This window comes from Pan paniscus, chromosome 2 (genome assembly GCF_029289425.2).
Source record: "Pan paniscus chromosome 2, NHGRI_mPanPan1-v2.0_pri, whole genome shotgun sequence".
Classification (NCBI taxonomy): domain Eukaryota; kingdom Metazoa; phylum Chordata; class Mammalia; order Primates; family Hominidae; genus Pan; species Pan paniscus.
The window spans coordinates 104,909,835-104,933,174 of record NC_085926.1 but is presented as its reverse complement, the minus strand read 5'-3'; the positions used below and the strand labels follow the sequence as shown (position 1 = coordinate 104,933,174).

General features: G+C 39.0%; 1 protein-coding gene across 11 annotated transcripts in view; it reads left to right on the top strand.

Moving 5' to 3' along the window:
* Nucleotides 1-23,340, top strand: part of LOC129397422 (ATP synthase subunit a-like) — a 903,826-nt gene that overhangs the window by 291,231 nt on the left and 589,255 nt on the right. For all 11 annotated transcript variants that reach the window (XR_010111618.1, XR_010111616.1, XR_008624792.1 and 8 more), the window contains 3 exons: nucleotides 15,914-16,073; nucleotides 21,750-21,785; nucleotides 22,788-22,882. The gene's annotated coding sequence lies outside the window, so the exon portion shown is untranslated. The remainder of the gene's footprint in view (nucleotides 1-15,913; nucleotides 16,074-21,749; nucleotides 21,786-22,787; nucleotides 22,883-23,340) is intronic.

The window sequence follows — 23,340 nt, the reverse complement described above, 5'->3', positions numbered from 1 at the left end:
TGACAAAGTAATTAATCCAATTTTTCAGCAAACCTGGTATATGCAAAACACTATTTCTGTGTACTGAAGTAGCATATTAAAGCTCCCATAGTCCAAAATGGACTCAGTCATATTTTCTCTTGAATGGAAAAATAACAGAAGTCTAACTTCAGAAAAATGATGAAATGCACATTAAAGTATGCTCTTGTGTGAAAGATGAAATGAGATTCTGAGGAGGAGAAGTTCTTTGGTATTTCTTGAGTTTTCTGATATTGACTTGCCCAAACTGAACTACCGTGTAAACCAAGGGCCCCTTGATAAAATGATCACTCAGCCTTTGTTCCTTTCATTTTGTTTTACTTTCAAAAAGCCCTCTGGATATTCTGTCAAAACTACAAAGTGGAAATTGGTTAGCTTCATTTAACACCATATCGTGCAGCAAAGGCCTCACATCAAGGCCCTTGTCATTTTACATTCTTCTTATTTCAATAGTTTTCCCAATTTCAAAATCTTAGAGTTGTAGATAGCCAAAGACTTCCATCCTAAATCCTTCAAGACCTAATTATTTGATTATATTAAAATCCCGGTGTTCTAGCAGCCATAGGAATATAAACTTTTCTCTGATTCTTCATCCCAGCACTCTGATGAAATCACACTGATGAAATCAGGAGGGCCTTTGGCAACATATACTGACTCTCTGGGTCTTTAGCAATGGTGGAATTTCTTTGCCTTGGCTGGCACTACCTTATGCGCTAGTTGTAATTTGAAATTTAAATGGCAATAAAAGTTTTCAGATTTTCATTGAAATTTCAAAAGAATAAGACAGGAAACCATAAAGTAATTTCCTCATAGGAAACAATGTTATAAAAGAACAAATCATTATTGCTTTGATCTATTTTGTTTATGAATATGGAAGCCTGTGGGTGGAGTTTGCAGTTTTCATATCTAGTTAAAGAAGCTATAAACTTTACAGGTGGGATTTGTCATAGATTGTGGAACAAAATATGCACATTTTAATGTATGCCACAGGTATTATACCAAGAAGCTTTTCCTCTTGTTTCATTGATAAAATCTCCTTCTTTGATGTTTGATAGATTTTTCTACCAGAAACATGTTTGTTTTGTTGAATTGTTAGTCCAGAAATGCAGCATTAGGTATTTTGATGACCAAAATAATAGTATTTCCTATCAACAACTCTAAATATTTTTCTTTTTAATTTATAAAATAATATTCTATGTTGCCTTTATTTATATTTTTATAGGGAATGTATTACCTGCTAGACATTTAGCATAATATTTTGTAAAACTTATGGTCTGTGTATCCTAGTTACATTGAGGTTTGAAGTAATTTGTGTATGATCAGCTAGGTCAGAAACCTTTTCATTTTAATGCTGACGTGGGATGGTCATGTCAAGAATTACTTACTGACCTCACAGAACTGGAAAAAGGGGTCAGTAATTATATTTACATTGTAAGATCTATATACTTCTTTATTTATTAAATTGACCTCTAACTCAAGTCAGGAGATTATTTATGTCCTGTTATAGCTTGCAGACAGTATATCTTGCTATCAGTGTTTCTTCAGCTGAATTAGCATTTCAGTGTTGTCTATTTTTAGTTTTGTGATACAGCATTTGGAGCTTTGGGTAATTTAATTGTCAAAACTCGACCATTTCTTTAATTTGTTACTGGGAAGTTCATCAGGCAATTTTGTAAAGTATTATTATGAAAAGAGTTCTAGCCCTGCAGAAACTCTCCTGAAGCCAAAGTTCATTTAGGAATAGAACTGTTATACATTTAACCATGTAATGGAAAACTTCCTTGCATGGGGAGTTTCTTGTGTAATAATAACAGAACTAAAAGAAGTGAAAATTAAATAATTACCCTTTACCAAGTAACTGCCATGGACCAAGCCCTGTGATAGGGGTGGAAGTGGTGTGATATTTTTCTTTCTTTCTTTCTTTTTTTTTTTTGAAACAGGAGTCTCACTGTGTCGCCCAGGCTGGAGTGCAGTGGCGCGATCTGCAACCTCTGCCTCCTGGGTTCAAGCTATTCTCCTGCCTCAGCCTCCCAAGTAGCTGGGACTACAGGCGCCCATCACCATGCCCAGCTAATTTTTGTATTTTTAGTAGAGACAGGGTTTCACCATGTTGGCCAGGATGGTCTTGATCTCTTGACCTCATGATCCACCTGCCTCCGCCTCCCAAAGTGCTGGGATTACAGGCGTGAGCCACCGCGCCTGGCCGGAAGTGGTATGATCTCTAATCCTCACAACAACCGTAAAACAGCTGTGATATTAAAACAGTCTCGATTTTACATATGAAACATAGAAATAGGCACAGATTTCTTTTTTCTTTTTCTTTATGTACTCTTATTATTATTATTATTATACTTTAAGTTCTAGGGTACATGTGCACAACGTGCAGGTTTGTTACATAGGTATACATGTGCCATGTTGGTGTGCTGCACCCATTAACTCGTCATTTACATTAGGTATTTCTCCTAATGCTATCCCTCCCCCAGCCTCCGACCCCACGACAGGCCCCAGTGTGTGATGTTCCCCACCCTGTGTCCAAGTGTTCTGATTGTTCAATTCCCACCTATGAGTGAGAACGTACGGTGTTTGGTTTCCTGTCCTTGCGATAGTTTGCTCAGAATGATGGTTTCCAGCGGCACAGATTTCTTAAGTAAGTTAGCTATAGTCACCTAGCTAGAAGATGGAAAAGCCTAACATTGAAGCTGATGGGTCTATGACATACATCTTTCATCTCTTTGTGCCTTAAATTTTATGGCATTTATTTTTGCTACGGTAGTTTGTTTCTCCACTCATCAACTGTTGTTTTGGTTTATTTTATTATGTAGCCCAAATGTGGACCCTTTCTTAGATGTCAAGTTAAAAAATTTTGTTCCTTGGAAATAATATTAAGAACTTTGTTAAGTTATAATCAAAAGTATTTTTTATCTTCTTTCATAGTAAAAAGCAATCACATCCTTTATTATAAACTTTTAAAAGCCTGTTTCCAGATCAGCAAATGTGAATTTCAGACAAATGTGCTGTGGAAGGCATACTAATAGCCCCCCAAAGATGTTTATATCTAATCCCTGGTACCAGTGAATATGCTAGGTTACTTGGGAAAAGAGACTTTACAGCTGTTGTTAAATCGATGACCTTTAGATGGGAAGATTATCTATGGGTGGGCCTAATGTAAACACAAGAATCCTTACAAGAAGAAAATACCAGCACAAGAGGAGGTCACAGTCAGAGAGGGATTCAATGATGCTACTCTGATGCCTTTGAAAATGTGAGAAGGACCCAGGAGCCAAGGAATGCAGGCAGCCTCTAGAAACAAAAAAGTAAAAAGAAACTGATTCTCCTCCAGAGCCCCCAAAAGGAATGCAGCCCTGTCAACACCTTGATTTTATACCTAGTAAGCCCTGTTTCAAACTTCTGACTTCCAGAAAGGGAAGATAATACATTTGTATTGTTTTGGGTAATATGTTGTAGTAATATATGAAACTAATACAAATGCAATTGATTTAATTTTAATTCTAGATGTGGAATCAGGCTTCAATTTGAGCCTTTTCTGCTCAGTGGGAGCCCAGAAATTTTCTATGCAGAAGATTCTTAAGGCCAGCAAGGTGACTGAAATGGGGTGGTGCTGTGAGAGTATACTGAGTTGCCTTCATATAGCAAATCAGTTTTCTTTTTTAAATTAAAATGAAGCCACTGTTTCTCCCCCCTATTTATTTATTTACTTACTTACTTATTTTTGCTTTGATTTTATCTTACTAGCTTCTTGATTTGGGGGACAGTAAAATCGTACCTAAGTTTCTTCCTGACTAAAGGGTGTTATGAGTATATAATTTGGTAATGTATGAACTCCTGGTAGAGTAGTTAGTATACAGCAGGCTGCCCAAAATTGATAGTGATTCTACAAAGTATGTCATATTCTTTAAAGATTCTAAAAGTACGTCGTACATGACTACAGGATTGTTGTGGGTATATTGAGAGGTAGTCAGTCACAAAACATGATATGAACTCTGAAGTACTATGCACGTTTTAGTTTCCTTATTACATTATCAATAAACTGGATGCAAAATATCGAAACACACATACATGCCGCAAATGACACTTATTTTAGTGATCAAATGGTCACTGTTAATGATTCGCTTCTTCCTCACCAATCTTGTCCCTGAACATCTAGGCCTAGAAAGTTTTCCTTTGACCATCTTGCTGGGCTTTTCTGCTGGGGTCCTAGGCCCTGCTTCCTTGTGATCTGGGAAAGCAGTCCAGAGACTGTTTTATCAGGTGCAATCCTAGCTGATTGATTCCCAAGTCTCTGAAGTTAAAAAATAAATAAAAAATGCTTCCTCTAACTCAGTCTCAATTGTGACTCGTTTTTATGCTGCTCAGTAGAAAGGACATCAACTACCATTCTATTTACTACCTCCACGAGATCAATTGTTTTTTAGCTCCCACATATGAGTGAGAACATGTGATATTGTCTTTCCGTGCCTGACAGATCACCTAACATAATGTCCTCCAGTTCTATCCATGTTGCTGCAAATGACAGGATTACCTCCTTTTTTATGGCTAAATAATATTTTGTTGTGTATGCGTACCACATTTTCTCTATCCATTCATCCATTGATGGACATTTTGGGATTGGTTAATGAGTACAAAAATACAATTAGATAGGAAGAATAAGATCTAGTCTTTGGTAGCACAATTGGGCAATTATAGTTAATTAATTTATTGTATATTTTGAAATATCTAGAAGCAAAGATGAGATGGGGCAAGGACCCCTCATAGGGGCCTGCTGCTGCCCCTACTGAAGCATAAGAATAAAGGAAAATATTGAGTGTCTTCAAGGGAAATTTCAGGCACCTAGGTAGCCTTGAGAAGTAAATGATCAACCTGATAAGAAGGTAATAGTAGCTGTTGTTTTGTTTTAAGAAACAATAGCCACAGAAATTAGAGTCACTAAATATTTGATTCCCTATGGAAACTAAAGATAACATCTTAATATATGTCTCTGAGTTGTCTCTCAGAAACCCAGACCCCACCAGATGGATCCACTGTCATGTAGACCTCAGATAAGAGGGAAGTAAGGACTAGAGTCTCGACCACTGTTCTTTGTTTTAAATTTCTTCCTTAGGGGCCTAGAGGAAGTCATACCCACAGGCTAGACCTAACATTTCTTTCTGCTGACCCAAAATTTTTAAACAAAGCTTTTCTCCCTTAATCAATTGCAAATCAGAAAGTCTTTGAATCTACCTGTGACCCGAAAACACCCACTTCAAGATATCCTGCCTTTTTAGGACAATCCAATGTATAGCCTCCAGGTATTGATTTATGACTTTGCCTGTAACCTCTGCCTCCCTGCCTTTAGAAGTCCTTACATGTAAGCCATCAGGGAGGTCAAGTCTTAAGCATGACCTGTCTGATTCTCCTTGCTTGACACCCTGAAAATAAATACTTTCCTTTTTCCTACTGCAAAACTTTGGTGTTGGATGTTTGGCTTTACTGCACCAGGCAAGTGGATGTCAGTTCATTTCGGTAACAAAGATTTGGAATGTTCCCAACATAAAGAAATGGTAGGTTTTTGAGGTGATGGATAACCCAATTAGCCAGATTTGATCATTATCCATTGTATACTTGTATCAAAATATCACATGCACCCCATTATATGTACAACTATTATGTATACATAAAACTTATAAATAAATAATGAAGAGAAAGAACATTAACTGTGGAATCTGATAGACCAAAACTGCATTTGAGTTTTCTCACTAGCTAGCTGCATAGCCTTGTGTAAATTGTCTTAACTTTTCTGAACCTTAGTTTTCTAATCCATGAAATGTGAATCATAACGCCTACCTGCAGTTTTTCTGTGATGTTTAATTGAGATAACATATGTAATGCATCTAGCATGGGGGCTTGACCTTAGCAGGCATCCAAATATGGCCTATATTTTGCAAAAGTGTTCAGGGATTTGAAGCACTAGAAACAACGTTGAATTAGTTTTCAACATTGAAAACTGTTTCTCTAGAGCCTTAGTTTGACTAATTCTATGTAAGTTCAAAGGGTAAAATTGGGAACCTAGAATTAACAATGTATGTTTTCAATCTTAAAAGAGGCAATTTTTTCTTTCTTTTTTTTTTTGTTTGTTTGTTTTTTGTGGTATTATGGAGATAGAGTGGTCAGAGTTCAAAGGACTGGTCTAAATTTCCAGAAAGGCCAAGATTCCCTTGTCAAGCACAGTTGCATTTTTAATGAGTATTTCAATTTGCCTTGCCACGTAACCATTTTCTCTACTGTGAGATTAACTTCAATTAAAGTCTTTTGTGGCTGTGTTCTTTCTTAGATTTTTCCGTCTAATTGGTCTCCATGCATTTCTTCTGCATTAGCACTAATTTACTTGTGCCTATGATTGCAGTCAGAACAAAGCTGAACTTTTGAATTTTAGCTATGAGCCTTTTCATCCTAGATATTTTAGAAATTTAATTTATTATTAAGCCAGAGAAAGCAAAACCCTGTAAAAATTTATATGATGGTTATAACTGACTTGGTTCCTTTCCTAGAGCTGAAAGGTTTAGAGAAACTCAACATCTGAAATATTGATTATACAGGATTCATCATTTTCTCTCTCTCATAGGAAATGAAAGCTTCTGGGCAAGAGAAAATGCACTGCAGTGTTGTACAAGTCTCTAATATTGATTGTGGTTAATGGTTGTAAAGTATTGACTACATGGATTTAAAGTCTTATGGACAATGAATACTCACACTTCTGTCTTGAAGTGAAAGAGAGAAGAAATAGAAAGTGGGTCACTGAAGATTGCTGAAAGTGCCAATTAGTGACCCTAGTCATTACTTCCCGTAAAGAAAAGTAGGAAAACCTAAAGAGCCCTGTAGATTGGATTCACAGGGCTTTGGGGTACCATCAAACAAGGTACAATTGCTGCTTTACTTCATAAAGATAATAAGCATTCAGGAACCATGAAGAGGGGAAAATAAACTATGAAAAAAGATTATATAGACATCAAGGCGATGTTACCAAGGAGACCAGAGTGCAAAGCAATAAGACAGGGTGTTTACTGGGGTCTTAGGAATTGCAATTCAGGAGACCAGATGCAACTAGAAGGCAAATTGTGTCCCAAAGAAAGGAAGGAGAATGGGAACTTTTAACAGAATGCTAAAAGTGATCGCATAAGTTATTTTGAAAGAATTATCAAAATAATACCTGACTCCATAGTTCATTGGTTGTCACTGCTCAGGAGTTGCAGCAGTGGCAAAAGTCAGCCATTTTCCAGGATGTTGTGGTCATGGCAGTTTGGCCCACTTCAAAGGTTTAAGACAAGCTCCTGCTGAGACAACCAAGTAAAAAGGGGTCCCCAGAGAATCGCCAACTAGCCTGCACACTGTGAGGATGGGGTGGAGCCTCAGGAAATTCCTGACGTTTGCAGTGGGGAGGAGCCCAGCCTCTCCTGTTCCTGGATAGTAACTTGGGATTTAATCCATTGAGGTGGAGAGCCTGTTAGCAGGACTCCATCTCACTTTGCTGAGTTGTATTTCCTTCTTCCTTTTCACTTGATAAATTCCACTCCTCACCCTTCTATGTGTCTGCGAGCCTAATCTTTCCTGGTCATGTGACAAGAACTGGTTCCTTCCTACAACACCGCTTTACAAGGTTGCAGATCATGCAGGTGGTCTTCCTAGAATGGTTTCTTGACCCCATTTTAGAGCTCTAAACCAGAATGACAACATTTTTTTACATTACATTTCACAAAGAACAGAGTGTTCTCAAGTATGGAGGAAGAAAAAGTGGTGTCTTTATGAAGAGATGGACCTTTCAGCTTCTGAAATCCATAGTTGGCCCTCCAGGTGTGCAAGGCATTAGAAGTAATATATGGACATGTGTTTATAACATTGGAATGAGGTTGGGTAACATCTGAAAAGACATTCTTAATTTGTTGGCATAAATAAAACAAGCACCATGTTGGTTTTCATTTATACCTCCTCAATTAGGAGGTAATAGTTTATACTATACTTTTTAATAGTTAGGTAATGTGTAGGCTTTTCAACCTGTTGACCTGTAATATCCCTGTATTATAACTTGTATATATTTACAATGTCACTGTAATATCATTTGTAGTATAATGTGAGGTCCTATTTAAATAAAGTAAGATATAGAGAAAAGGAACAAGATGGGATTTTTAAATTGATGAGAACCTCATTCAGTATGCTTATTCCACAGTTGGAGAACTCTGTACACTGAAGTAGTTAAGTGACTTACCAAAGAGGAAGTAAGGTGAGTGGCAGAGCTGCCATTAGAGCTCAGGCTTTAAAATCTACAATCCAATGCCCTTAGACTACACTTACTGGAAATACTTCAGTGTAAGCATAGAAATCTTTGTGATATCTTTAAAAACATGCATTAATTGAGCAGATCATTATGTTTCAGACACTGTTCCCTGTGAGCATAATAGACAAAGATCCCTGCCCTCCTAAAGCTTAGATCCTAGTGGAAAGAGATAGACAATGAACACAGAAGCGTGTAAATATGTTACATGTCAGATTGTGATGAGTGTTATGAAGGGTGATAAAGTCGTAAAGGGAAGAAGGGAGATTTTGAGCAAAATCTTTGCAAGTTGAGGCCTTTAGGGGATATGTATTTCAGAGAGAAAAACAAAAGTTTCTAAAGAAAAAAACCTACTTGGTAAATTTGAGCAATTGCAGGGAGAACAGTGTAACTGGACCAGAGTGAATATGAAGAAGAATGACAAGAGATGGAGACAGAGATAACACAGAGCTAGATTACATGGAACTTTATAGGCAATTTTAAGGAAATCTGGGGCTTTGTTTGATGTGAAGCTTTGTTTTGTGTGTCAGTTTGAGCAGGCTATAGTACCTAATTATTTAATGAAACACTAATCTAGGTGCTATTGGGGAGTTATTCTAGGTGTGACTAACATCTACAATCAGCTGACTTTAAGTACAGGAGATTATCCTTGATCATACTGAAACAGGAGAGTTCTCTGCTCCCTGACTCCCCTCTCAGGATGTGTGACAGAAGTGTTGCTCATCTGTTTGGCTGCCACTGCTCAAACCCCTTACAGGAGGGGGAGCATGCAAATGGGCAGGTGCAGGAGCCAGGGCAAATGTGTCTGGGGTCCAGCCCTATGTTGGCATCTAGGGATGGGGTATGCGACTCTCAAAGTCCCAGTAGGTGTGCTACCATGTTCTTTCATCTCTGCCATCCACAGATGGCTGAAGTGTTAACCAGTGCCCTCTTGGTACCTGGGTTCTTGTCTGGTGTCCAGGAAAAATCAGGTCACACATGGACTTGAAGGATAGTGAATATGGGGATTTTATTGGATGATGGAGTTGGCTCTTAATGGGATGGGTGGGGAACTGGAAAGGGGATGGAGTGGGAAGATGATCTTCCTCTGGAGTTTGGCTGTTCCACAGCTGACCTCCTCTCTGACTGTCTCCAGCTGAACTCCTCTCGACATTCAGACTCTTCTCTTCTCTCCTTCTCTGCTGAGCTGCTTCTCTGCCTCTCTGCTCTTCTGTACATCTGTTCATCTGCTCGTCTGCTCATGGACCCTGGAGTTTGGGGTTTATATGGGTACAGGATAGGGAAGTGTGGTGGGCCAAAGGGCAACATTCAGTCATGAAAACAGGAATGCTTGTTCCCATTTAGGGCTGTGGGTTTCCAGGCTTAGGGGCAGGGCCTTTGCTGGGGAACTGCCCTCTTTTACCCAGTATTTCCCTGTTTCCTGTCTGTATCAATATGGTGGGTCTCCAGGATGAAAAGGCCTTAAGAGCAAAAACTGAGATTTCCTGGAGGTGAAGAAATTCTGCCTCAAAACTACAACATTGACTCTTGCCTGATTTCTAGTGCACCAGAGTGTCCTTTAGATTTCAGACTTACCAGCCCCCATAATCACATGAGCCAATTCCTTAAAGTCTCTCTCTCTGTATTATGTATGTATGTATGTATGTATGTATGTATGTATGTATCTATCTATCTATCTATCTATCTATCTATCTATCTATCTATCTATCTATCTATCATCTCCTACTGGTTCAATGTTCTGGAGAACCCTGAATGGTACATGTGAGATGGGAAACTCTTCTAGGGTTTTGAACAGAGAAGAAATATGATGTTGCTTAGGTTAAGAATAAGCTGTGGAGGTTCAAGGCTGGAAGTAAGTGACTAGTTAAGAGTGCTGTAAAAACTCAGGGGAGGAATGATGGTAGCTTTGCACTAGGGTAGTAGCAATGGAGGTCGTAAAAAATTGCAGATTCTGAATATATTTGAAATTAAGTCAACAGGGTTTGATGACAGATTGATGGGGAGTATAAAAACAAGAAGTAACAATATTAAGATTTTTAGCTGCAAGTAGAAAAATGAGGTTGCCACGGACTGAACTGGGGGTTTTAAAAGATCAATTTTCATGAAGGGAGAAGGCCAAGATTCAGTTTGTACATGGCAAATTTGAAATACCCATTAAACATCCAACTGTAGATGGGGAGTAAGCAGCTGGACAAAACATTCCAAAGTTTTCTGAGAGATCTAGACATAAGGTACAATATGGAGATCCTCTGAATATAGATAATATTGTAGCTTTGAGAGTAGCTGAGATATTTTAATAAGTGTATAGATAGAAAAAGAAATACTATCCCGGGACTTGAACCTGAGTACTCCAACATTAGAAATATATAAGATGGGAGAAAACAGCAAGAGACTGAGATAAGGCAGCTAATGTGATGAGAGGAGAACCAAGGAAGAGGGAGACCTAGAAGATAGGTGAAGAAGGCATTTGAGAAAATATCAACTATGACAAAGTCTGTTTATAGGTTAAGATGAGAACTGGAAACTGATTGTTGATGCCCTTCACCAGAGCTGTTTCAGTGTAGTAGAAACAAAAGCTTGATTGGTGAGGAAGAGAAGAGAGAAAGTAGACAGAGATATGCTATATTCTAGTAAACAGCAATATCCTATATGCTTTTAGGAAGTTGTTTCTCTTGAAAGGAAGATAAAACATCACATTTCTATATTGATGTGGATAATTTAGTGGGGAGTGAAATTTATGGCAGAAGAAAGGAGAGCATTGCTGAAGCTACATCCTTAAGGAAATGAGAGGGGAAGGGAACCAGAACATTGGTGGGAGATTTGGCTTATAGAGGAGATAAGGCAGTTCATCTATGGCAATGGGAGGGAAGGCAGTTCCTTTAATGACAATGGGAATGGAAGCGTACGTATAAGGGTTCAAATGTAGGCAGGTTGAAGAAATGGAAATGGGAGCATGTAAAAAACTTCTGATGGCCTTGTTCTTCTAAATGAAAGAAAATAAGACCATAAGCTGAGAGTGAGCACACATAAGGAGGTGCTAAAATTTGAGCCAACAGACTGATGTAGTCATCCAAGTGTGGAGAGTAAAAATACAAAGAAAATGTGGCAGATAGAAGGAGGACTGTAGTCTTCTCGCAGAGCTGTTGGCTTCTGTCTCTACTATTGAAGATGAATGTGGAAAATTGGTACATTTTCCTTCAAGTGGATATATTTTATTTTGCTGATTTGTAAGGAAACAGCAAATTTAAGCCAGAATTAGAATGAGTTCTGGTAAATGCGATTAAAGGTAAAATTTCCTCAGATTTGTTATACCTCTAAAAATTATGTTAATTTCTAAAATGCCACTAAAACTTTATGGTCATGTATTTAAGCCCAATATGATAGAACTAAACCTCAATATAGCAATTAGGATCTCTTCCAAACCCCAAGCCAGAAGTTGGTTTGGGAGATGTTGGTGGCAGGAAACCAATATCACTAAAGACATCAGAAGACATTAAGTCTCATTCAGGCTCATGATTGTGAAAATGTCATTTATTATAATTAAGTCTAACACTATATTTCTGGGAACAATTTGTAGTGGGAATTTTTACATTCACATGCATAAAACAATTTAGGAGGTTTGGGGAAAATGTATCCTTAGTTATCATATTTTCCAGTGATATGATGTCAATACTCTCAAGTATGAGAGTCATCAAAGAACAAGTTTTGGCAGCAATCTTTGAAGATAATGCTTCCTTTAGTACATTGCCAAACTTCTCCTTTAAAAATGAAAGAACAACTTATAATTATTTGTGACACTTGTGAAATGATAATGGAAGCTTTGAATAGTTTTGCTCAGAATTCACACCTATTCAATTCCACATAGAGTTGTTAAAATAAATGAGAAATACAGCCTCAAGAACAAAGATACATGAATTCAGACAGAGCAATCTAAGAAAATAGGGTTTTCTTTTTAAATTTTCATTTGAATGACACTAAGAAAACCAAACTCTTTTAAAAGTAATCATTGGTGTTTACTAAAACACATTTTTCACTGTGCTGAACATACGCCCTTGAGGTAAAAATATTTTTCTTTGCCAAAACCTTGAGAAAGTTATAATTGACTAATAATTCTCTGCTTTGGAAGAAACACAACCATCAATATCAAAGCTTGTATAATCATTACAACTTTTGCTGTAAAATAGTGAGATTCTTAACTAAATTTTAGAGGCATGATATTATCATTTTGGAGTCTTTTCTTCATTGTATTCTTTCTGGAAGAAAACATTATAGTTCGTCTTTGATGAATAGAGCTTACATTATGTTCCTAAGAGATAGTGATGTTTTTTACAGTGGCGGCTGTTGATGTGTGCTGCTTAGATTTTTCTTCCAGGAAGAACTTGCATATTCACCTGAAAGAAGTGCAGTTAGCTGACAGCTTCCAGCTGTTAGCACCTTCAGGATTCACCTCAGCTTTCAAGCCAAGACAATGATCTTTCTGGGCAGCCCCCAGCCAATTACTGGATGGGGATACTCTAGCCTGGCCATTTCTGCCCAACATGGGACTCCTCTCATGGGTACTCATTGTTCTGGAGCTCCAGACTCATTGCTCTGGGTTGTAGATCTGTATTACAGGCTGAAAGCTTTCAATGGTCAGTTCAGCTTCTTCTGCTTTTTATCTTTCACGGATGTTACCTCTATCCTCCCTGCCCCCCATGAACTCCTTGCACTCCAATCAAAACTCTATCTCAATGTTTTCTTCCCATGGACTCAATTGACAGTAATCCCCCTCAAATGTGTTGGGCCAAGTACTGTGTTATTAATACATGCCGGGAATACAAACGTCACTTAACACATATTTTCTATCCTAAAAAGCTCACAAACTAATTGGGAAGCAAGCACCCACTATAAGCATAAAGTACAAAGGAGTCAACATAATTATGAAGCTATGGAGTTGAACTGGTCTTCGATTGCTTTGTGACAAATCACCAGAAACTGAGCACCTTAAAACAGCACGTATGTACTATCTTGGAGTTCTGTAAGTTATATGTCTCAGCAAGCTTGATGGAAGTGTCTTCTTAGGGTCTCACAAGGCCAAAAATCAAGGTATCAGACAGTCTGGGCTCTTATCTGGAAGGTCTGGGAGAGAATCCACTTCCCAGCTCATTCAAGTTTCTCGCAGGATCTAGTTCCTTGTGGTGGTACAGTAGGCCTGAGGTTTTTGTTTCCTTGTTGGCTGTCAGCTGGGGGTCACTCTGGCTTCTAGAGGCCCGCCCTGTTCTTTATCATGTGGCACCATGCCATTTCTTTAAGTCAGCAATGATGCTTTGAATCCTTCCCATTCTTGGACTCTCACTGACTTCCTCTTCTGCCACCAGCAAGAGAGAACTCTTTGCTATTTAAAGGCCTCATGTGACTGGATTATGTCCCACCTAGATAATCTCTTCTTTTATTAACTCACAGTCAACTAATTAGTAACTTTAACTACATCTGCAAAATTACTTATATTAATTAACATAATCTGAATGAATTCTTATCATATTCACAGTCCTGGGAATTAGGCAGAAAATCTTGTGGGATCATATTAGGATTGTGCCTACCACAGAAGCATAGAAAAAGGGTTCAGGATGATGACGCTGAGAAGGCAGAAACTTCCAGGGGGAGATGATTGTTGACCTGAATTTTTAAAAAATAGCAAGAAGGTCAAATGGGGGCAGTTTTAGCCAAGAGTTAGTTGGAGGTTTGAAACAGTGTAGGGTGTGCCAGGATATATAAATAGAACTATTGCTGAAGACTACTCATAGAATGTCCCAAAATTTTAAGCTTAGAGATTAGGGTTGGTTGTTGGGAAACCATAAGAGGATTTTAAGCAGGTGATTGACATATGTGTTGGAGAGTGATTTGGCACAACATAGAAGGTAGATTTTACAGAGTATCACTAGAGGTGGAGATCAAATAGAAGCCATAAAATGTATGCATCTGAGAGAGAGTGTCTAAATCAGTACATTTGCACTAGAATGGGGAAAAGGAGAAGACTGTTTTTAATTTAGAAGGTAAATTTTGTAGCACTTAGTGATGGACTACAAATGGAAAATGCTAGAGAAGAGGCACTCTGTGGTGACTTTTGGCTTAGGAGACTGTAGGTGGAGGATCTATACATTGATTTGGGGATGAAATCAGGATAGACAGATTGAAGGGAGGGGAGAGAAGTGGGATGATGAGTAATTGAATACTGGAAGTGTTGAATCTGAAGCAGTTGTGGAACATCCACATCATCAACTTTTCTCTTTCTACTGAATCAGCATAAAAGCATCCTCTTCTATTTCCATTAAATACAAAACAAGAAAACGTCCCTGAATCCCTCATTGCTCTCCAGCTACCAGCTTATATTTTCTTCTTCTTCATCCCTAAACTGCTTCCATGTATCATCTCTTTTCATTCACTTTCCTTTTACTTTTCAATGCTTCTTTAGCTTTGCTTCCTAATTCACCTACCTACTCCATTGAAATTGCTTTGTCAAGGTCAGAGGTAGCTTTCCTGTTGTCATTGTCCTCAATTTACTCAGTGACCCAGCAGCATTTGATAGAATTGACCTGCTACTTAAATCCACAAATTGACTTAGCAGTACATAGTGCAGGCCTAAAAAATGAGAAAGAATAATCACACATGAAGTTCACTGTAGCATAATGAAAATAACACTTAAACACAACCATTTATTTATGGCATAGTCTCATTGTGTTTTCTAGTCAGAAAGTTAAAATATTAGGCTGGGAAGTTCAAACTATATTCATCAAAATTATGTCGTTTTTTTCCTAACTTAGAAGAATATTTTCTTATATCAAAAGTTAAAGTCTTTGCCTATACTTGGATCTTGCTCTCCTTTCAAACATGCCTGAAGAGGTGAAAAATGTTATCAAGTTTTCAAAACAGGCTAGTCAGAGTCAGAGGCAGAGGCAGAGGTGAGAGTGAAACTGGTTTTGAGGTCAAGTAATCCATTGTTTTCACTGCTCCACAAATTTTGTTCTCACTTTCTTTTTCACTTAGAACTTCATGTAAAGATACTTACCAAATTTCCATTTATTATTTAAATCATTATGAAACATTGCAGACATGCAGAATTACATAAAGGATAGACAGATATATAGAATATGCATATTCCCACTATTTAAGAAGTAAAATAATCAAATTTTTCCTGTAGAGGAAACTGTCAGGCCTCTGAGCCCAAGCTAAGCCATCATATCCCCTGTGACCTGCACATACACATCCAGATGGCCAGTTCCTGCTTTAACTGATGACATTCCACCACGAAAGAAGTGAAAATTGCCTGTTCCTGCCTTAACTGATGACATTATCTTGTGAAATTCCTTCTCCTGGCTCATCCTGGCTCAAAAGCTCCCCTACTGAGCACCTTTTGACCCCTACTCCTGCCTGCCAGAGAACAACCCCCCTTTTTCCTTTACCTACCCAAATCCTGTAAAACAGCCCCACCCCTATCTCACTTTGCTGATTCTCTTTTTGGACTCAGCCCGCTTGCACCCAGGTGATTAAAAGCTTTATTGCTCACACAAAGCCTGTTTGGTGGTCTCTTCACAGGGACGCGCATGAAATTTGGTGCCGTGACTTGGATCAGGGGACCTCCCTTAGGAGATCAATCCCCTGTCCTCCTGCTCTTTGCTCCATGAGAAAGATCCACCTATGACCTAAGGTCCTCAGACCAACCAGCCCAAGAAACATCTCACCAATTTCAAATCCGGTAAGCAGCCTCTTTTTTACTCTCTTCTCCAACCTCCATCACTATCCCTCAACCTCTTTCTCCTTTCAATCTTGGCACCACACTTCAATCTCTCCCTTCTCTTAATTTCAATTCCTTTCATTTTCTAGTAGAGACAAAGGAGACACGTTTTATCTGTGGACCCAAAACTCTGGCGCTGGTCACGGACTGGGAAGGCAGCCCTCCCTTGGTGTTTAATCATTGCAAGGATGCCTCTCTGATTATTCACCCACATTTCAGAGGTGTCAGACCATGCAAGGACACCTGCCTTGGTCCTTCATCCTTAGCCGCAAGTCCCGCTTTTCTGGAGGAAGGGCAAGTACCCCAACCCCTTCTCTCTGTGTCTCTACCTCTTCTCTGCTTTTCTGAGGGAGGGGCAAGAACCCCTCAACCCCTTCTCCTTCACCCTTAGTGGCAAGTCCCACTTTTCCAGGGGGCAAGAACCCTCAATCCCTTATTTCCATGCCCCAACCTCTTATCTCTGTGCCCCAATCCCTTATTTCCATGCCCCGATCTCTTATCTCTGTGCCCCAACCCCTTTCTCACTTTTTTGGAGGGTAAGAACCCCCGAACCCCTTCCCTCCGTGTCTCTACCCTTCTCTTTAAACTTGCGTCCTTCACTATAGGCAACATTCCACCTTCCATTCCTCCTTCTTCTCCCTTAGCCTGTGTTCTTAAGAACTTAAAACCTCTTCAACTCTCACCTGACCTAAAATCTAAGAAGTGTCTTATTTTCTTCTGAAATGCCGCTTGACCCCAATACAAACTCAACAGTAGTTCCAAATAGCCAGAAAGCGGCACTTTCAATTTTTCCATCCCACAAGATCTAAATAATTCTTGTCATAAAATGGGCAAATGGTCTGAGGTGCCTGACGTCCAGGCATTCTTTTACACATTAGGCCCTTCCTAGTCTCTGTTCCCAATGCAACTCGTCCCAAATCTTCCTTCTTTCCCTCCCTCCTGTCCCCTCAGTCCCAACCCCAAGCTTCCCTGAGTCTTTCTAATCTTCCTTTTCTACAGACCTATCTGACCTCTCCCCTCCTTGCCAGGCCGAGCCAAGTCCCAGTTCTTCCTCAGCCTCTGCTCCTCCACCCTATAATCCTTTTATCACCTCCCCTTCTCACACCCGGTCCGGCTTATGGTTTCATTCCGCGGCTAGCCCTCCCCAACCTGCCCAGCAATTTCCTCTTAAAAAGGTGGCTGGAGCTAAAGGCATAGTCAAGGTTAATGCTCCTTTTTCTTTACCCCAAATCAGATAGCATTTAGGCTCTTTTTCATCAAATATAAAAACCCAGCCCAGTTCATGTCTCGTTTGGCAGCAACCCTGAGATGCTTTATAGCCCTAGACCCCAAGAGGTCAAAAGGCTGTCTTATTCTCAATATACATTTTATTACCCAATCTGCTACCGACATTAAATAAAACTCCAAAAATTAAATTCCAGCCCTCAAACTCCACAACAGGACTTAATTAACCTTGCCTTCAAGGTGTACAATAATAGAAAAAAGTTGCAATTCCTTGCCTCCACTGTGAGACAAATTCCAGCCACATCTCCAGCACACAAGAACTTCTAAATGCCTGAACTGCAGCGGCCAGGCATTCCTCCAGAACCTCCTCCCCCAGGAGCTTGCTACAAGTGCCAAAAATCTGGCCATCGAGCCAAGGAATGCGTGCAGCCCAGGATTCCTCCTAAGCCATGTCCCATCTGTGTGGGACCCCACTGGAAATCGGACTGTTCAACTCACCTGGCAGCCACTCCCAGAGGCCCTGGAACTCTGGCCCAAGGCTCTCTGACTGACTCCTTCCCAGATCTTCTCGGCTTAGTGGCTGAAGACTGATGCTGCCTGATTGCCTCGGAAGCCCCCTAGACCATCACAGATGCCGAGCTTCAGGTAACTCTCACAGTGGAAGGTAAGTCCGTCCCCTTCTTAATCAATATGGAGGCTACCCACTCCACATTACCTTCTTTTCAAGGGCCTGTTTCCCTTGCCTCCATAACTGTTGTGGGTATTGACGGCCAGGCTTCTAAACCTCTTAAAACTCCCCAACTCTGGTGCCAACTTAGACAATACTCTTTTAAGCACTCCTTTTTAGTTATCCCCACCTGCCCAGTTCCCTTATTAGGCTGAGTCACTTCAACTAAATTATCTGCTTCCCTGACTATTCCTGGACTACAGCTACATCTCATTGCCACCCTTCTTCCCAATCCAAAACCTCCTTTGCATCCTCCTCTTGTATCCCCCCACCTTAACCCACAAGTATAAGATACCTCTACTCCCTCCTTGGTGACCGATCATGCACCCCTTACCATCTCATTAAAACCTAATCACCCTTACCTGGCTGAATGCCAATATCCCATCCCACAGCATGCTTTGAAAGGGTTAAAGCCTGTTATCACTCGCCTGCTACAGCATGGCCTTTTAAAGCCTATAAACTCTCCTTAAAATTCCCCCATTTTACCTGTCCTAAAACCAGACAAGCCTTACAAGTTAGTTCAGGATCTATGCCTTATCAACCAAATTGTTTTGCCTATCCACCCTGTGGTGCCAAACCCATATACTTTCCTATCCTCAATACCTCCCTCCACAACCCATTATTCTGTTCTAGATCTCAAACATGCTTTCCTTACTATTCCTTTGCACCCTTCATCCCAGCCTCTCTTCGCTTTCACTTGGACTGACCCTGACACCCATCAGGCTCAGCAAGTTACCTGGGCTGTACTGCCGCAGGTCTTCACAGACAGCCCCCATTACTTCAGTCAAGACCAAATTTCTTCCTCATCTGTTACCTATCTTGGCGTAATTCTCATAAAAACACATGTGCTCTCCCTGCTGATTGTGTCCGGCTAATCTCCCAAACCCCAACCCCTTCTACAAAACAACAACTCCTTTCCTTCCTAGGCATGGTTAGTGCGGTCAGAATTCTTACACAAGAGCCAGGACTGCACCCTGTAGCCTTTCTGTCCAAACAACTTGACCTTACTGTTTTAGCCTAGCCCTCATGTCTGTGTGCAGTGGCTGCCACTGCTTTAATAATTTTAGAGGCCCTAAAAATCACAAAGTATGCTCAACTCACTCTCTTCAGTTCTCATAACTTCCAAAATCTATTTTCTTCCTCCCACCTGATGCATATATTTTCTTCTCCCCAGCTCCTTCAGCTATACTCACTCTTTGTTGAGTCTCCCACAATTACCATTGTTCCTGGCCCGGACTTCAATCCGGCCTCCCACATTATTCCTGATACCGCACCTGAACCTCATGACTGCATCTCTCTGAGCCACCTGACGTTCACCCAATTTCCCCACATTTCCTTCTTCCCTGTTCCTCACCCTGATCACAGTTTATTGATGGCAGTTCCACCAGGCCTAATCGGCACACACCAGCAAAGGCAGGCTATGCTATAGTACAAGCCACTAGCCTGCCTCTTAGAACCTCTCATTTCCTTTCCATCGTGGAAATCTATCCTCAAAGAAATAACTTCTCAGTGTTCCATCTGCTATTCTACTACTTCTCAGGGATTATTTGGCCCCCTCCCTTCCCTACACATCAAGCTCAGGGATTTGCCCCTGCCCAGGACTGGCAAATTAGCTTTACTCAACATGCCCTGAGTCAGGAAACTAAAATACCTCTTGGTCTAGGTAGACACTTTCATTGGATAGGTAGAGGCCTTTCCCACAGGGTCTAAGAAGGCCACCACGGCCATTTCTTCCCTCTGTCAGACATAATTCCTTGGTTTGGCCTTCCCACCTCTATACAGTCCGATAGCAGACCGGGCTTTATTAGTCAAATCAGCCAAGAATTTTTTCAGGCTCTTAGTATTCAATGAAACCTTTATATCCCTTACAGTCCTCAGTCTTCAGGAAAGGTAGAACAGACTAATGGTCTTTTAAAAACATACCTCACCAAGCTCAGCCACCAACTTAAAAAGGACAGGACAATACTTTTACCACTTTCCCTTCTCAGAATTCAGGCCTGTCCTCAGAATGCTACAAGGTACAGCCCATTTGAGCTCCTGTATAGACGCTCCTTTTTATTAGGCCCCGGTCTCATTCCAGACACCAGACCAACTTGGACTCTGCCCCAAAAAACTTGTCATCCCTACTATCTTCTGTCTAGTCATACTCCTATTCACCGTTCTCAACTACTCATACATGTCCTGCTCTTGTTTACACTGTTTCTCCAAGCGATCACAGCTGATATCTCCTGGTGCTATCCCCAAACCGCCACTCTTAACTCTTAAAGTAAATAAATAATCTTTGCTGGCAAAGCTATGCTGAACCTCCTTAGGCACTCTCTAAATGTCCTAGGTCCTCCCAATTCTTAGACCTTTAATACCTGTTTTTCTCCGTCTCTTATTCCGTTTTTCAATTCATACAAAACCGTATCCAGGCCATCACCAATAATTCTAAATGACAAATATTTCTTCTAACAACCCCACAATATCACCCCTTACCACAAAATCTTCCTTCAGCTTAATCTCTCCCACTCTAGGTTCCCACGCCGCCCCTAATCCCACTCGAAGCAGCCCTGAGAAACATTGCCCATTATCTCTCCATACCACCCCCCAAAAATTTTCACCATCCCAACACTTTACCACTATTTCGTTTTACTTTTCTTATTAATATAAGAAGACAGGAATGTCAGGCCTCTGAGCCCAAGCTAAGCCATCATATCCCCTGTGACCTGCACTTACACATCCAGATGGCTGGTTCCTGCCTTAACTGATGACATTGTCTTGTGAAATTCCTTCTCCTGGCTCATCCTGGCTCAAAAGCTCCCCTACTGAGCACCTTGTGACCCCCACTCCTGCCCGCCAGAGAACAACCCCCCTTTTTCCTTTACCTACCCAAATCCTATAAAACAGCCCCACCCCTATCTCCCTTCGCTGACTCTTTTCGGACTCAGCCTGCCTGCACCCAGGTGATTAAAAGCTTTATTGCTCACACAAAGCCTGTTTGGTGGTCTCTTCACAGGGATGCGCATGAAAGAAACTATTAATACAATTTTAATATGTATCAATCTCATTTATTTCTTTACATTTTTGCTAAATGTGTATGTATTCCTATGTAGTATATAGACTCATTTTGAATGTTTCCATTTCTATATAAATGAAATCACTGAGTATATAGGTCTTTGCCTAACATATTTGTGATTTATCCATAATGAATTTTCAGTTGCTAAGAATTCATTTTCACTGTCATTTAACATTTGATATATGATAATGTCAAATTTTATTTACCTGTTCTTTTGATAAACATTTAAGTTGTTAATATATTTTTCTATTGTTGCTATTTTAAAAATGTCTCCTTATGAAAGTGTATGATCATTTCTTTGCTGTATATACCTATAAACGTGCTTTCTGAGTAGCACGTGTAATAAACTCATCAGATTTGCTAGATATTGCTAATTGCTCTTAGTAGTTGCCTTCCCCAGTGGAATAAAAAAAATCTTATTTATTATTCTTATCAAAACACTATTTTCAGAGATTTGAAGTAATATCTAAAGTTAGTTTTCATTTGCACTTCCCTCTTTGCTACTGAGATTGAGCATCTATTCACATTTAATATTTACCAGTTTATTTACCTTTTTTATCTACTGCCTGTTCATATATTTTGACATTTTATACTAGATTAATTTTTATTTTTCTTTATTGATTTGTAGAAATCCTTCATCTAATCTGGCAAACACATGTGGCAGGTACTGTTACATGCTTACTCAATACCCATGTAATTTACCATGTTCTCTAAAACTGTCATTATGACTCTTAGTAATTTGTTTTCCATGCTAATTTTATAATGAGCTTGCTACACTATAAAAAATGAAAACAAAACAAAACAAAACATTGGTGAAACATCGTCTGAGTTATGTTGAATGCATAGATTAATTTTGAGGAAACTGCCATCTTCACAATATTGAATTTCCATGTCTTTGAAATTATCTCTACTTATTTACATCTTTAATTTCTTTCAATAAAATATTTTAAATGCTGTGCATCATTATGACACCCATTTTTTAAAATTTATTTCAAGATAATTTTTACTTTTGGAAGTTATTCTAAATTAAATACTTTAAAAATTTATTTTATGGACCAGTTTGTTGCTGAAATATTGACATTAAACTAATTTTGTTTGTTGGTCTGTTATAAAGCAATCTTGCTAAAATTATTAGTTATAATAATTGTTAAGTCTCTTGATTTTGTTATGTAGAGCATCATATTCTGGCAAATAATGCCAGATTTGTTTCTTGCTTTAGAAATTTCCTATTATTTATTTCGTGCTGTGCTTGCTGGCTAGATCCATAAAACAATTTAAAAAAAGACTGATAAGTACCTTTGTTTTGTTTCTGATTTTAAAGACATTATACCTAATATTTCATTATTAAGTGTAATGTTTCTTTATTCTTTTGGTATATCTGGTTCAAGAACTTTCTATTCCTAGATTCCTAGAGTTTTTAATCATAAATGAGCAGTGAATTTTAAGAAAGTCTTTTTCTGTTACTGAGATACACTTTTTTCTTTTTATCTATTAGTTTTGTTGATTATATTAATATATTTTGTCATGATAAACCATTCTGAATTTCTGTACTGCATGCATTTGACTTGTTAATATTTTATTTAGAATGTCTGCATGTGTCTTCTTGAAGGATATTGCACTACAACTTAACCTTGCGTCCGTGTTCATGTTGGTATTTTCTTTCTAGGTTTTTCTCACCGCATAAAATATGTTATAGAGTAGTCCATCTATTTCTCTTCCATGGAAGAGTTCATCTGGTAGATTGGACTACCACTTTTCCTTGTGAGTATATTGATTACGTGTCTTTACCTGTTATTATTTGACTTACACTCTCTCTGTCCCTGAGAGTATTCCGCATGCATTAGCGTTGGGATTGGATACACAATTTATATGAGAAATAAATCTTTGTTGTTGCAGATCACTGACACATGTGAGATTTTTTGCAACTATAGCATAAATGAACTGACACATCATTAAAAATTAAAATTACATTTTTCTTTAATGTCTGATAGAAATCACCTACAAAATTATTTTTCTCTTTTAAATGAGATTTAAAAAAAGATATTAATTAGTTTAATAATTGTAGGTCTATGTGGGTCTTAAAAATTTATTTCTGAACCACTTTAAATAAATTAAGTTATAGTTGTCTAGAAAACTCTCCATTTTGTTTATATCTTTGTCCTAAAGTTGATATAAAATTCTACTCATTTTTAAATTTCTGCTGCCTTTACATATTCTCC